This window comes from Plectropomus leopardus, chromosome 19, assembly GCF_026936395.1.
Source record: "Plectropomus leopardus strain MGB_pleo_1.0 chromosome 19, ASM2693639v1, whole genome shotgun sequence".
In the NCBI taxonomy this organism is placed as follows: Eukaryota; Metazoa; Chordata; class Actinopteri; order Perciformes; family Serranidae; genus Plectropomus; species Plectropomus leopardus.
Window position 1 is genome coordinate 15,587,606 of NC_142194.1, and position 16,128 is coordinate 15,603,733.

The following is a 16,128-nucleotide window of genomic DNA, read 5'->3' on the forward strand; positions in this document are numbered from 1 at the left end:
CAAGTACGGGAATGTGTGAGTGTTTTATCGGTGAACACTTTTACAGTAAAAGGAGACTCCAAGTAGAGCCCACTAAGAACAAAAAAATCAGTCCAATTATCCTGTTCATGAAAACATCCTCAAAGGTTTGCTGCTGCTTTTCAATGATCATGGACGCTTTCTTTTTTCGAGCATTTTATTGAAGTTACTCAAATATATTTTGATGATTCTTAGTTCTGCAACTGTAGTTACTGTTCACATATTTATGGGGTCACCATACTAATGCCTAATTTTGTCACAGAATGCTGTAGATAGGTTGATATTTTACATTATTTTGGACTTACAGAATTTCTATTGTTACACACAGTAATTATTCCATTATTATTCATGGCACTAGAACTATTGTTTTATTTATATATTTGGGACCTGTGTTAGGTTAACATGTGCTACAGTTGAGTAAAAGAGTGAAAATGGATGTAGGCTACGCTGTATTTTGGTTTTAATTAAAGAAAGTAACATGAGAGATACTGTGGCACGCTTATTACGCAAAAGCCAGAGGCACTGGAGAACGCTACCAAACAACAAAGTAGGGTTACAGTTTAATCAATTACTTAACGAAAGTTCACGGTTTGCACATGTGCATTCAAGAACCGATGAAGTAGTAAGTAAAGCCACCTTAAACATATTTATTTCTCCCTTTACTTCAATGCAACCAGAAGATACAGGTAATATGTAAACAGTATTAAAAATGCACTTATTTCAGAGGAAAATAACTTTAACAGGCTAAAGTTACAAGTATTTGGTGTGATCTGTCTTTCCACTTAGAATGTCTTGAACTCTCTGGGGCAGGTAGTATGAGATTTACAATACTTATCTTCTCGTGTATTTACACCATTCAGGACATGTCCAAAGCTTTGATTGTTTGCGCTACTTTTTGTTATGGTTCTACGATTCCATGATTGGCACTAAATATTGAGTGTAAGAAGACATTTTGTTCTGACTTTTATGGGGATTTTAATGCATTGTTCATGTTCTCTGTATTCTTTATATCTAAATAAAGGAACTGAGAAATAAATAAATCCTCATTACAACTTTGCTAAAACAATAAATCTATGGTGGCCTGAGACTTTAGCGCATAATATGTATGTTTAGAGAGTTTTTCATCGCGTTTATACCGATCTGTGTACATTTGTATTTATTAGCTGCCCAAATCAAGGACAGTCTGGTGATTTCTTTGTAGTTATTCCGTTGATTCAATCATCGAGTAATCAAATCAATCAAGTAATCAAATCTAAAAATTCCCCCAATTGATGTGGCACAAGGCTGTATAAGAAACCACAGACCTCCACAGGATGCACAATCTGATTAAGTCCTTCCCAAACACAATTTGTCCGCTGTTAATGAAAATGAATGCAACCTGCCTCCACTCACTGTTTCAACAGCATGATGGTAAAGATGCAGAGCAGCATAGTTAGTCCAATCACGTTTACCTCAATGTAAACACTTATCCTCGCTGTCAGTGCAGCGTTTAAGTGCCAGTATCGCCTTATTTTTCGCTGTTTCATTTTACACTTGAGGCTCTCTGGTGCAGCTTACTAGACAGACACAGAGGAGGTCTTGCTTTAGATTACATGACCACTGATCCTGAAAAAATTAGAAGTAAGTTGTTGTGGGTATATATGTTACAGCTTAGTTGTTGGATTACCTTAAAAAAAGGTCGTCATGACTCTGACGGCTGAACCAGACACTTATATGACTGTCACAGAGAAAGTCAACGTGTCAGCAACTAGATTCATCCTAAAAAGTGACATGCTGTCACATATTTGCTGGAGTCTGACAAGAAAAAACGTGTTTGTGTATGTGCTTGTGTGAGTCACTGACTTGTATTTGACGTTCTTGTCATAATGTTGATGACACACTTGCCAATCACAGGTAATGGCACCACAGGAAGAAGTCAGTCAGCGAACATCCCGGGTCTCGACTGCCACAGATAGCGCTGACACTCTGCTGAGCTCTGAAGGACCCCTTGACGTGAAGAATTACCTTGCTGGGTTGTGAACGATGCCCTGAATCATGAGGTGAGAGCACAGGCCGATAATTCCCACTTTATATTCACTGTCAAAAGAGAACAAAATCTTCTTTTTTTTCCTCCCTGCTCTCATTGTAAAGCATCTTTATATACCTCTCTCTCTCGGTGAAACAACATTTACATTTACTTATCAGTGTGCAAAAGGTGCTGAGCTGCAGGCTTATTTTGTACTTTTGTGTATACAGTACACAGTTCTGTTGCAGGCTTGACCACAGATAAGAGCTGTCATAAAAAATACAGCGTCCAGTATACATTTTTTATTGAAGCAGTTACCAGTGTACCATGTTACGTAGACAATATTATATTCACCGATAGAAATTCGTTGCAGTTTTTTAATGATTTAATCCTTCTTTTCTAAACAAGCCAGGCAAAGCGGAAAACTGTCAATTTTGCCAGCTGAAATAACAGCTGTCACTGACAGATTTTATTACCTGTAATGCTTTTCCATATATGTACTGGCTTGGCTGGACTTGGTGCGTCAGCCCAGCGTGACAAATTGCTTTTCCATACAACAGGGCTACATGTGCCAAGGTGTGTCTTTGACTGATGACATTCTTGCCTTGAGTCAATAACGTTTTAAAGGCAGCGCCCTCTTTTCACTGTTTACCATTGCACTGTGAAGCGGTTGTTGGTTGCCAGCTACTTATCATCCTGGAATTTTTAGGCTATGGCAACACTTGCCATTTATTATTTATTGATTGAAAAACAGAGATGGGATTACCATTTAAACGATTTTCATGTTGCTGAATCGTGACTGACACATCCCCAAATTGTGATGATGCATATCTGACGTCAGCGTAGTCCACTTGGAGGCAGTTGGGTGCTTTGACCTGAATCCAGAGATGATCCATGTCAGGGGTGACGAAACTTGGTACGATTAAATTGGTAATGGAAAAGCAAAACGCAGCGTGGTCTGACTCTGCACAGTCAAAAGTGCCAATAGAAACTCCCTGCTAGCTAATTAAAGTAGCATTAGCCTCATAGGGTGGTTTAAAAACACAGTCTCCAGCAGATTCTTTAATGCTCCCCAAACTCACTTTAATGCAGTGATCTTAGAAAGGGAGCCTAAGTATGTATTTGGTGACTACATGATTAATGCTAAATGGCGAGGTAAATTTATTTATATAGCACATTCTGACAACAAAGCAATTTAAAGTGCTTTACAGAAAACATCAAACTGAGACAAAGTGAAAAAGAAACATATTATAAAAGGATATTCAAATACAACACCATTAAAGAGCTAAAGAATAGAAAGTAATAAATACAAGAATAAGACACATAAATACAAAATTGCAAAAGAGTTGCAGCAGACCAAAAAGACAAATGTTTTAGACAAATGTCCTAAAAAACAGTTTTCTTACCTGTTGATTAAGCACTAACCACTGATTAACACTTGTGTTTTTGGCTTTGGAAAAGCCTAAAGAAATGACACAACCTTCCAAGCGCCTTTAATGGACCACATGCATACTGAGAAACCCAAAGCTTGCCAGGCCTGCTGTGCCCAGTTATGGCTGCAAAGTTATGATTTCAAAATCTGTGTTCAGAGGAGAGCGGTAAATTACAACTGTTCAACTTGAATAACTTTGTTCATGTTTCACACTTAATAGAAGGTCATCAGCTGCAGGTAGTAATAGAAGAAATAAAGAAAGTCTTTACTCTTCTTCTCTGCACACCGTTACATAATGCATCATTGTCTAAGTCCAGCACTTAAAGATCACGTTAACTGAACAAACGTCTCGGGACAAATCAGTTAATTGCTTGTTCTCTATGTGCAGTCTGAACCGACCTTCATCCCTTAAACGGATACATACATTTGGGTTCTGAGATTTAACCCTCCTCTCCTCTTAAAACTGTGCAGTAGCTTTGACCAAATTGGTTTTAAAATCACAGCTTTTTGTTAACAGTAGTTCAAAAGGTTACCCTTGGAAAAAAAAAATCATCCAACTTTTTAGTAGAATATTGATTCGTCATGGGAATGATATTCTGAGGAGCAATTTCATCTGCCTCTTTCCCTTCTGTGGTAAATTAGAGCGTGGCAAGTCTTATCAAGTGCATTTCAGGACACCAGACTCATAGTGAATACTGATGAGAGAGAGGGAGGTGCAATGTCTCCGCCCTAAAACTGGAGCGGAGTCAGTTAAAGGGTAAATCCACCAGAAAATCATTCCTAACCAGATAGTCTGTGCTTGCTCTGTCTGGTCCATGTTAATGCCCAAAATATTGCTGTGTCATAGTTGCAAGTCAATTGTTATAATATTTCTGGATCTGTTTCTTTGCATTTGTTGACTCAACCGAATTTAATTGTATAATTAGATAACAATCGCTTTTTTCCTTATAATTTTCTGCTATTTACCTCTGTAAATATGTTCATTAGAATAGACAGAGATGAACATTTGCATATCCTGGCTGTAAAAGTGTAAATCTATGAGCTGTAAACATCTGCAAATCAGTCTGCAGGCAATGAGCAAGAGCTCATTTTGATCTGTTAGCAGCCAAAACATTATAATAATACACAAAGTAATGCACAAAAAACACAGGACTGGAAAGTGGAATTTCGCTCTACAGTGAGTCAGTGCATTAACCTTTCCTTTCAGGTAAAATCTCTTTTCAAAAAGCAGAACAACATTAAAAAAGTTTACTTTTACAGCTCCAGAAGTATAGAGGTGGCTATGAAATTCACATAATTTTACCCCAAATACGTGCTGTGGGTCATAGTTACACAATCCAAGTCTTGTATATTCTGCTTACCCTAATTACACAAACCTGTCTCTTTTACCTCACGGTTCAATAGAGCCAGATGGCAAGGAACCAGTCTCTGCAAATCATCTAGCATGAAAGAGATATTTTTTACCCTAACAACGTTTCAGCTGCCATATTGTCTTGTTATCAACTCACATGAACATACGGTGCATGCAGCTTTTTTTCTCAAGGGCATTTTAACATGTAAATCCCTCCTCTTCTGATGATAATTACCATGACGTATTGTGCCGCAGTAACATCAACACAGAGCTCAGGAATGGATTTTTTTTTTCATCAAATCCTGGTGTGAGCAGGTCACTCGACCCACTTTACTGCCACAAGATATTAGACATGAGACATTGTGACAAAAGGTCAGTGAAGCTCCCTGAGGACATAGTTTTTAAGCTCTAAGTTTTATGAAGTCCCCTGTAATAATGGACCGGGTTTGACCTCAGCTGCTGAAATGGGGTGAACAGAAGGACACGCATTAAAGCTGCCCAACCTGTTTGTGTTTTACAGCATTCATTTGCTACAGGGCTTTGTGATTAATGTGATTAAATATATTATCAGTAACTCAATTTTTATCGGCTGTTAAACCTTTAAAACCTGAGCAACTTGGCTTGATTTCTTTCTAAAACATGGAAACAAGAAAATTATTATTTTAACAAGAAATGGCCCAAAGATTAGCAAGTTAGAAGAACATTAACTGAAACGATCAAAAAAAGATACAAGAAAAAAAAACCCAAAATGACCTGGAAAAAGTGCTAATATAAAACTAAAATAATAAATACAATTTATATTTTTTTTTTCTGTAACTGAATTTAAAATATTTAATTGTAATGCTTATTACTATTATTTTTTTTGCACTTTGTAGGACATTTCATGGCAAGCTGCTGACTGCCTTTCCCCACATTTTTGGAAGAAATCAAACCAATGTGCTCCTATTTCAAAGGTTTAAATGGTTGTGAGAGGCATCTAAATGCAGCACAAGAAAACTGATCCAGGTTTTAAAGGGTTAAAAGAGATCACTCTGCTCTGTTTTTGGTTTTCATAAAAATAAAATGTGATCAAAATAATCAGTGAAAAGTAAAATGTTAGATATTGTGGCCACAAGTAATTTTTTTCACAAATGTTTCTTGATGCCAAAGGACTGAATGCATCATTGCTTTCTGACCGCAGATGGCCGTCTCCCTCACATACTGGGGACTCGTGGTATTCCCTCAAGTACAAGCCTTGCCGCTGCATTAGCTGCTTTAGCATGTTCCCTTCAGTGCTGGCTAGTCTTGTCACAGATGGTCTGTGCAAGAATACAAGAGGATTACAAAACAAAGCAGAGAACAGGCTAAGAATTAAAAATTACATTTCATTTCAAACTCAAAAACAAGTCACTGTAGCTATTACAAAATATGCCCAGAGGATACATGTCATTTTTGATTAAAATGTCCAGTGTGCATGACACCTATTTGATTTATTTAAGCTCATACATTATTAAAAAGGAGGCATTTATTCAATTTTCAGTATGAAACTCCTCAACCAAGCAGAGTGAGTATCGAATAATAAATTTTATGTGCCAAGCGGGGACCATGTCATAGTATTAGCAATCAGTTTTCCTGCCAGAGCACCAGGGGAGTGGACGACAGATACAGTGATTGCTGTTGTCTGAGTGAATCCCATAGGGACTTACTGGGTAAATAATGCAGAGCTAATTGATTGGAGCTGCTCCCAATTGATTGGGATACTGGAGCCGGTGTAATAAACTAGAAAAGTCACTGCCATTGCTGTGTGAGACAGACATAAGGTAAAGACTTTAACCCTTTGAAGCCTGGAGCAACATCAATTTTCTTTAGCTGCTTTTAGACACCCTTCTGAAGTATTTAAGGCTTTAACCCTGAGCAAATTGCTGCGATTAAAAAAACAAAAGAAAAAGAAAAAAAGAAACATGGGGAAAAGGCAATGAGCAACGTGGAAAGAAATGTTAACCATATTGCAAGAAATTAGTAGATTTAGAAACTTAAAAGGCTAGGGAAAAATGTCCAGGGAGAAAAAAAGGGAAAGCTATCATTCTGATTATCAGAATTATATATTACAATTATGTTACAAAATTGTTATAATTTTTGAAATACTTAGTTGGGTCACTTCCTTGTTTTTTTACTTCCTTTTTTCATATTTTTTATATTAATTTTCAGGAAATTTTCTTGTGCTTATTGTTGATTTCCTGCTTATTTTTGGGTCATGAATTTGTTCGTTGCCCATTGCCTTCTTCCCATGTTTTTGAGATGATCAGGTTTCAAAGGGTTAAAGAAGTGAACACACACATTCATCTTTAATGCCTTTTTATTGTACAAAGGAACACACCTGCCTGATTTCTCGGATACTTAACAGCTAACACTCACACTAACCTGCTGGCCAAATAAATAACAAAAATGATATATTTTTTTATTCATAAATGCCTACACTTCAAAAAGTGTCTGGCTTTGCAGAGTCACCACGGTCCTACCAACTATTCCCCTAATCAGCGAATAATATGCTCTGTCAAGTAAGACTGGGATGGAAAGGTCAGTACCCATGGTACAAATGACTCACTTTCTTACCTTACCAATTTGTTCCCAAGCCATGCAGTGATTAACCTCACCCAGAGGCTGTAAATCCACCTGCCAGGAGCTGGATAAGTGAGAAGGTTCAGGGCACAGATGCAGCTTCTGCACAACTTACATCCTGGCTAGAACTGCGTCATTTTCCCAGAAGACAGACTGGCATCGTGGCCATGTGCACTCAACATTTGTGTGTTTGCCAGATAGAAGAGCTTGTTTGCTCAGCTGCTGTTTTTTTTTTTTTTTTCTCTTGAAACTGGCGAATGTGCGAGACAGCATTTTATTGGTCATTATTCTGCTGCACTGATAGCAAATCTGTTCAGAGTTTCCAGTTTGGCAGTCAAACGTTAGTAGTCATGACAAGTGTTGTGTCCACAAAACCTCAGAAAAAGTGTTTGACCTAAATACCACTTTGTTGGTTGTTGTTTTTTTGTTTTTTTTAATTTTCATGTGCCTTCAGATATAAACGTAGCCATGACCTGACTGTTTCAGTGACTCTCAAACATCAGCACTCGGGCCATTCAGTGTGTCAGATATCTGGTAATTCTGTGGTTTTGCCAGTGGGAAAAATGACTAAGTAGCCCAACTATTTTGACAAAAGAGAGAACAGTGGTTTTAAATATAATCCCCCATGTTTGGTCAGCTTAAAAACCTGGAATATGTTGTATTAATTTTAAAAGTGTGTGAAAACAACTTAGTAAGCAAACAGAGAAATTTTAAGTGAATTGATAAATGCCTGAAACCTGAAGCTAAAAGTCACGAATAAATGGTTGAAACAGTTAGCTGAAAGCATTGGAAAGATTGTGGAAATAGTTGGCTAAAAGTAACGGATGATAAGTTGCAATAGTCAGCTAAAAGTAATGGATAAATAGTTGAAATACTTAAAAAGCAAGCAGTAACCTCTAAGGCTAAAAAATGAATCCAATACAGAGGTACCAAAAACTGCCGTTCATCTATTTCCACATGAGGCTGAGAAACAGAGTAAATCCAGGGCTCTTGGAAAATTTCCACTTACAAGGTCGAAAATACATCAGGGGTGTGTTGACATGGTCACTTCTCATGAATACGGCAAACATGACCCCCTTTGAATGCAGCAATATTTATCTGAGAGTGATGGATAAATGGCTGAAATAGTTCTCTAAAAATAGGTAAATGTTTGCAATAGTTAGCTATAAGTAATAGATAAAATAATAGATAAAAAATTTTTAAAATAGGCAAAAGCAAGCTGGTGTAGTAGAGAAATGGCTGAAATAGTAAACATTGGCTAAAATTAACGGATAAATGGATGTAATTGTTAGGCTAAAGTAGACTAATAGATAAATTGTTTAATAGATAAATAGTTGAAAGACTCAGTTAAAAGTATTGGATAAATGTTGGAACATCCTGTTTCTGCCACTCTGTGTCCAGTGTTAGAATGGAGCCAAAACATTGACAACGGCAGCTCAACTGTATGAAAAACATTTTATATCCATTCTTACATCATTAATAGTTAAGTAATCACAGTTTTGAAATTGTTCATAAACACCAGCGAGGGTGGGAAGCGCTGACCCGCATCATTTCACATTCTTCTAAACCATGTGAAAGTTACTGCTACCTTCAAATCAAACACGGTCAAAAACTACGTTAGTTACATGTTAGCACTTCACTTTCTTGAAGAAGCTTCCTTACTTTGGAAAGTCACACAGGCGCTGTCTCATCTCGGCTCTTCTGGGAATTGCTTCCTAGCATCTGGTATAATAAAAAAATTGAATTATTTATCAAATTCAGTGTGCGTGAAACATCCACCTCTCAATCAGCTGTCACAGCACTGCGCTGAATAAGTATGTGCTCAGCTAATCAGATTTATTTGTGTTGGAAGCAATTTAATTTGCTAGGATACACCTGAACAAAGCTCGGAAATAGTGATCGCGGTAGAGAATATTAAAGCCAATTTAATTTACCAACATGCTGTGGGTTGATAAATCCAAGGGAGACTGGAAGTTGGAGTCAGAAGTTTAAAAAAAAAACAGCCAGCAGTGGTTGGTGAAGTATTTTCAGTATTTGGATGCTTCTCATTTGCAGATGTTTGTGTGCATGTCTTTTAGTTGCTGACGATTATGACATTTTTAGCTATCGAAATCAAACGATTAACTGACGTCTCATGTGTCACAGACAAAAACATCCTATCTAAAAGTTGTGAGGATGATGGAAATCAAGAAGAGGAGCTGAGACGTCGTCGTGTCCCAGAAAATATGTAAATTTTTTGAAAATATGTAAATTTTCTGGGACATGAACAAGTCCTCATTCTCGAGCCTCTCTTTGAAGATTACTAAATTATCCCACATTGTATTTACTGAATGTGTTATTTAGGTAATCCAGAAAGGGAAGATGAATTAATGTGATGAAGACTGCAAACTGTGTGAGCAATGCAAGGCCTTTTAGGAGATCAAAGGTTTTAGTTTTAGTTGGCCAAGGATGTCGAGTGCTGGTGCTGCATTTTTTTCCCAGATATATCAAAGACAGGGAACTGATGGCTTTGTCATTCACCGAAGGTCTCACCTGAATCAAAGCTTAAAGCGGAGCTGATGTGTGGGAGAGTGTCAAAAAGGAGTGCCATTTTTTTTAATGAATGATGAATAACATGAGGTTACAGCCTTGCAAAGAATCAAAAGAAGACGGAAGACACCTCTTCTCTAAAAGCAGTGAAAAATTATCAATCAAACCTTAATCTTTGCTCCGCTGAACCCTGTAATAATGTGGCTCTCAGGCATAGCATTTACCTAAGATATTCAGGTCATTCCTTTTGTCTGCTGGTAGAACGATGAAGTCACACATTGATGCAGCGAATGTCTTCCCCAAGCAGTGCTTTTTACTTATTAAAAGATCAATCAAATATTTATTAGACAACCACGCTTGTCACAAGAGAGACGAACATGCTCATAAATTTTCAGCCATGTAGCAGTTTGACTCAAACCATAAATGATTCTGTCTGCTTCACTAACTCTTTACTAGAATCACTAAAGAAAGGATTCTTTGCATTTAAGGCAAAGAGAAAAAAGCCCTGCGAAGACAATTACTCATTCAAAGCAGCAGCCGCCGCTCCTGAGGTGCATGTCGGCTAATGTGCACTGAGTGATTTTGTATTCACAGTGGTAGGATTGTAATTCAGAGCATTTGAAAAAGTCTTGTTGGGAAAACCCAATTAAGATGCCAAAAAGGGGCATGTAATAAGATTCTGTCACTCTGTAATGGAGTGACAGGGCTGGTAATAAGGCAGGCTCATGTTGAGCTCTCACTCGGAGAAGATTTCAATCAGGGTCGTCCTGGGAAGCATGACCTGCCTCCAAAGGAAGATGCAGCACCCTCCCCTGCTGGTTAGATTACTGTAACAGAACCCATTGTACTTTTTGTACCTTTTTAAGATATAATTCAACATGCAATTGTTAGTCCAAGATAGATATGTTTCAGTTATCAATTAGTAATCATCTAATCTAATGCTTCTGTGATTGCTCCATAAATCAATTAGTTAGTAAGCCCAAAATAAATTAAAAAATAAATACACACATAAATGATTAATTTTCTGTTTTGGCAGCCCTTTAATGATTAAAGGTTTTGAGCATGAAACTTTTCAGCAAACAGCACCCTATTTACACATCCAACATATACAGAGCAACATTAGCTTTCATTTGGAGTTGCATTGCTGGGAATCTGCTGCCAATATTTACTCTTCTTTTGGCTGTGTTTTTGGTCTCCACCATCTCATGAGGTGAATATCTGTTTCTTTAGCTGTTAAATTCTCCATTATGTTCACAAACAAATACAGTTTCTTTAGTGTTACCATGAAAATGGAAACAATCTGATCTAGATTTAGGCATAAAGGTACGAACACATTCAAACTCCCACTTCGTCAAATACAGCAGCTTGGTGAGTGCCCTATCAAACCATCACATTCAATAGGGCTTTTCCATTGGCACTTTTGGCTGTGCTGAGTCAAACCATACCATGCTGATATGTGTTTCCTTTGTCAGTTTTAACATGCTGCACCCATAGACTGTATTAAGAGGAACAACATGACAGTTCCTCCAAAGTGTCGCTTTTCCGCCCTCTGGAGGCTGGTTGCAGTATAGGTCATAAACTCTGCCCCTCTAAAACTAAAAACTCAAAGTACACGCCAAGTAATTTTTTCCCAAAGATGGTCTCTGTCACTGAAGGTAGTTCTCGTTGCCCTGATGTTTGTTCAAGTGATCGTCAAGATTGACAGCTGTGGCAGCCAATCCATGTGCTCCCATTCAATGGGGTTGCTCGCCATTGGTCAGATGGGTGTTTTGGTGGGAACTGCTCCACCACGGTTATAGCTGCTGCGCAGATTCCTGCTCGGGATGACTTCACCTGTGCAAGCTGGCAGCGCCCGTATCCCAGATGTTTTAACCTCACTGAAGGATAGCGTGTGAGGGGCGTCTTCCATATTAAGATACAGTGTATGGACGCTACTGAGATGAAAAAAAGAGTGCCTGATCACCTCCAACCAGGTAGTGGTGAAATCTCACACACTGTAGCCAACCGCTGACGACCCCTTCTCCCTCTGGATCAAGCCTGTGCTGTGAGCCTCAACTCATGTCTGACTGTGCAGGAGACCAAAAAGAAAGACGTTTTTAAAAATTCTGCGCATTGAGCTCTCAGTAGTTATGTAGCTTTTAACTGAATCACTCTGAGTTCAGTTTCTCTCCAGTGCCCCTGTTTGTTCATAAGTTATATGCTTTATTTTACTCTGGCATGTTCACTTGCTGTATAGCGGTTTTGTGAAGTTACTGCTGATGAAAACATTTTCATTCATTTGCTGCTTCCCAATAAAACCTTTTACATAAGTCCCAGAGCACTTTTATTGTGAAGAATCTATGAGAAATGAAATGTATTTATCAGTGAAACTTCATTTGTGGCTTTTCTTCAATAAAAAACAGCGTTCTGTTTCTGTAGGGCGGAAGAACACAAGCAACAACAGCCCCAGAGAGAACTTAGATGAAGAGCTGCAGACAACTCACAGCTGCATCTCTGTAAACAGCTAGCCTCCAAAAGGTAAACTTCTTTTAGCTGTTTGATGGAAAAACACACACAGCAAAATAACGAGGGACTTTAGCTGTGGATCAGCCCGCTGCGTTTTGATTGACTCAAGACAAGCCGTCATCGGTTAAAGAAGTATTTCACCGTGTCCTCAAGTAAAACTAGGCCGTCTATGCAAGGAAAGATGCAAATACTTAGCAATAGCTTTTGCTCAAAAGGTAGAAATCCTATGACTACCAGAATGCATCTGGTGGGTGACGAAATACAACTTAGTCTGTTTGACACAAAGGCAGACGGGCAAATCTTGTGGTACAGTTAAACTGTAAGCTTTAATATGTTTATGAACACATTCGAGGTGAGAAATAAGCATTACACTAACAGAATCTTGGTTTATATTTAATCAGCACTGCTTAGTTTTACCCTTCGACCTCTGTTTTCACTGTGCAGGAAGCAGTGGCAACCACTTCCTGTTCACAAATTCTCGCCATTAAAATATGTTTCTGAAAACATTTAAGGTGAGAAACAGGCAGTGCAGTAACACCATCTTGATTTTTATTCATCAGCACTGCGTAGTTTTATCTTTTGACTGGATTTAGAGTGAGAAAGAAGGGCAGGGGTGTCTCTTGATAAGATCTTTACTCTGTGTGTGTTCTGGCGGTGGCATGGTTGGTGGGCAATACGAAAATACGGAAGTCAGCCTGTGGTTTGAGCAACAGCCCCAAGAGCCAGCAAAACACCACCAAATGTGATTTATTTCAGTAGGGTTAAGAGGGATATCTAAGCACTGGTTAGACTGAGGGAAGTTTACCTCAGTTCATCTATAAATACTGCCCTCATTATTTGGATACAGAGCTGGTTGAAAATCATTAAAGTATCCCTTTAAAAACACACATTTAAGCAGGTAGCCCTGTTGTTATGGAGACGCATCCTTACGACATTGTGCTGACGTTCAGCATGTCTACTTCCACCTGGTAATTGCATAGTGTCAAATCAAACGTTCAGGCAACAAAACTACTTTGTTGGGTTTAGAAGAAGTATCATGTATATCACGTCATGTATGTGTTACATGATAAAAAGTGTTGACTACATAAAATAGTTTTTAAAAATGCCTTACTTGAACTTTCTCAGTCTTTATACAACATCATTGCCACAGATGGGTTTACGTTGGAGTGACCTAGCTGCCGTATTTTGACGCACTCGGAATGAGGAATAAGCCGCATTGTTTTATTGTTCAAGTGTCTCCCATACATCGTTTTATTTTATATTTTATTTTGTAAATAACCTTAGGTCATCATACTTCTGACACTGTAAGTGTTGAAAAAAGGGCCTCTGAGATTGCATTTTATTGTATGCAGTAAAGGTGAAAAATGCCGAGAATAATGGATCTCAAGATAACTGCTTTCAAGTGAAGAATGCTTTTTTAAAAAAAATAGAAACCTATTCTTACACTCCTCAGTCTGGACTTTTAGCTGAAGGGACACCACAGAAATAAAGAGCACTTGAATTGATGTATGGTGACTCACAGAGAAACCAAATAAAGAAAGCAATTGAGATTCTGCAGGGGAGAGCTGAGCACTATTTACCTAGGCTGCCCAGAGCGATGCTGCGGGCACAGCACAGCTGACACTGCAAGTAAATTATGCCCGCTCCGATCTGTCATGGTGATCAAAAGGAAACTTTAAAAATCTGGCAGGCTCTCTCATGACCATTTTCTGTTGAATAAAATATTACATGGACATTTTAAATGATCTAAATAAGAGGCTTGTCTTTAAGTTTTATACCCTGTGATATTGTTTTGTTATTCAGATTTTTCTGATATGTGTGAACAAAAGAAGTGATGTCCATAACAGTAAGAGGAAATCCCACTTCACTTTTTACAGTAGTTTAATTGTTGCTTTATCAGTGAGAGCAAACTTTACATTTTTAAAGTAAGATTAGCGAATATATACAGATATATTCACAGCTGCTGATACCTGTGAATGACTGTATCCATGTCCAGAGGTCAAAATAGCACAGAGCTGGATCCTCACTTTCCAGATGATCTCTCAATTCACATGATCGCCCCGACTTACTAAGCTAATAGTGCCGTGCTTTAGGGAAGCGACAGTTTCTGTGCTCATTGACTATGGATGAGCATCTGGTCCATGTGGATGTGTGATCTGATCACTGTGCTCCCTCTGAGAGCGCCTCACTGTTTTTCCCAGTGCACACAGATAAACATGCAGACGCACAGAGCCCACAGCATCATGCTCTGCAGCCACATCTGCCTCTGTGGTGGCATACAAATGCAACCTTAGACTATACCTGACAGTGACTCCAACTCTTGTCAACATGAGCAAGCCCACCAACTGTTATTGTAAACAGAGATAACACTGATTATTAATGGTTTTGTACTGTTAACATTTGTTACTAAGTCTTTTTTGAGGGTAGAAAAAATTACCAATAATTTAACAATATGGACATCAGACCACTTTTGATGGTGGTGTATCTGATGGACTTCAAACAGTGCAGTTACTGCTGTGATAATGCACCCAGGTGACTTAAAAAGAGAAAGCTGCTTGTTGAAAAATCTAGCCCTAGATATACTGTATTGTGCACAAACAATAATGCCGTGCTAGAAAGCAATCACTATAACTACATTCACTAAAATACTGTACCTAAGTAAAATTTTTAAGGGACTTGCTCTCAAGAGAAAATATTCCAATTTTTGACTACAGCTACAGCTACTAGTAAATTTCAAATTATGATTTGAAATACAAAACATATAAAATATAATGTACTGTTAAATATTTAGTTACCCAACAATAAATAAACTCCACCTTAAACATGTATGATTGAAATACTACTTACATGTTATTTGAGTCATTCGCGATAATCCATAATTCATACAATATAAGAATATGACAGTGGACACTCTACTCCATAATGAGTACTTTTATTTTTTATTCTTTAAGTGCATTTTGCAGACAGCCAGTGGTGAAGCAAGTATTCAGATCACTTACTTAAGTAAAAGTAGCCTGCATTTGAAGTTTTATTTAAGCTAAAGTACAGAAGTATTGTCATCAAAATTGACTGAAAGTATCAAAAATAAAACTTATTGTTAGGCAGAATGAGATCTGTCCATCTTAATTTATATTATTTGACCAATATAAGTGACGCATTAAGCTTTCTAGTGTTATTTCAACCTTTGTTCCTTATCAGCTCATATGTTTCTTTTTCACAGATACAACTTACTTACGTGACCCAAGAAATGCATTTAGAAAAGATACGCTGATATTTAACTTCACAAAATAGAAATCTTCACATTTTAGTTATTTTAGGGAGGTTTTGGTTTAGCTGGATCTCATCCATTTTAGGAAGATATAATGGCCTGATTCAGACAAGAAATTAGTTCAGACTTACAAATGTGGTTTTATTCTTTTCTATAAATGTAATGACCTTCATTCCACCAAGGAAGTGTAATTGAAGTGAAAATTGGACTAATCCATTTTCCCAAGCACAATTTAATGACAGACGAATGAGCAAAACAGATTTTCCTTTACAGATGAATCTGTCATAATACAGAATTATGTCTGTGTGGAGAATGGTCTGTAAATGCATTCTTCCCCATCATTTATCTGATTTAATTTTATCCTAAGCCGGACAGAGGTCATTTTTGCACTGTCAACAAATTACATAATCAAATTTCTGCTT

At 37.8% G+C, this 16,128-nt stretch overlaps 1 long non-coding RNA gene across 10 annotated transcripts in view; it reads left to right on the forward strand.

Annotated features, from left to right (window-relative positions):
- The window catches only part of LOC148186330 (uncharacterized), a 66,300-nt gene that overhangs the window by 32,170 nt on the left and 18,002 nt on the right, over positions 1 to 16,128 (forward strand). For 6 of the 10 annotated variants that reach the window (XR_015774992.1, XR_015774994.1, XR_015774991.1 and 3 more), the window contains exons 4-5: positions 1,912 to 2,057; positions 12,352 to 12,450. This is a non-coding gene — a long non-coding RNA (uncharacterized LOC148186330). The remainder of the gene's footprint in view (positions 1 to 1,911; positions 2,058 to 12,351; positions 12,451 to 16,128) is intronic. The other 4 variants (XR_015774997.1, XR_015774995.1, XR_015774998.1 and 1 more) reach the window with 1 other exon arrangement.